The sequence below is a fragment of the Anser cygnoides genome, chromosome 6, assembly GCF_040182565.1.
Source record: "Anser cygnoides isolate HZ-2024a breed goose chromosome 6, Taihu_goose_T2T_genome, whole genome shotgun sequence".
Lineage (NCBI taxonomy): Eukaryota > Metazoa > Chordata > Aves > Anseriformes > Anatidae > Anser > Anser cygnoides.
In genome coordinates this window covers 23727501-23728006 of record NC_089878.1, presented here as the reverse complement: position 1 = coordinate 23728006, position 506 = coordinate 23727501, and positions in this window count along the sequence as shown.

The following is a 506-nucleotide window of genomic DNA, read 5'->3' as shown; positions in this document are numbered from 1 at the left end:
ACCCACCAGTGGAAAAAGCTGTTGATACAGCTGCATCCACTCTCCGCGCCCTTTGCCGGCCAGGCACGTTACTGTGCTGTTGCAGTCAGAGCTCCGCATGCCCTGGCCGCAGCACAGTGTTTCTGTCATTCCCCAGGCAGTTCCTTTCTGAGTGCTGCCACACTCTGCATCATGCTTCATTTCTTGATGAAGCAAGTCACTTTTTTTTTCCTGTGAAATTCTGTAAGGGCGTTTAGTTTGAGCGTTTTGCTGTTCTGTTCCTCGAGAGGAGGAGCAGAGCAGGAAGAGGCCGAGAGCTGTGGTCAATGGCCTCTCTGTGCCTGAAGCCCAACTGTGTATGACACGGAAAGCGGGCTTTGGAAAAGATTTTATGAAGGACAATTTCCACATTTACACCAAATTGATTTCTACTTGTCCCAACCACACTTCTTTCCAATTAGGGTTGAAAACTATTTTATTCTATTAAGGAGTACTGTTATCATTAAAGTTTGCCACAACTCATTAGT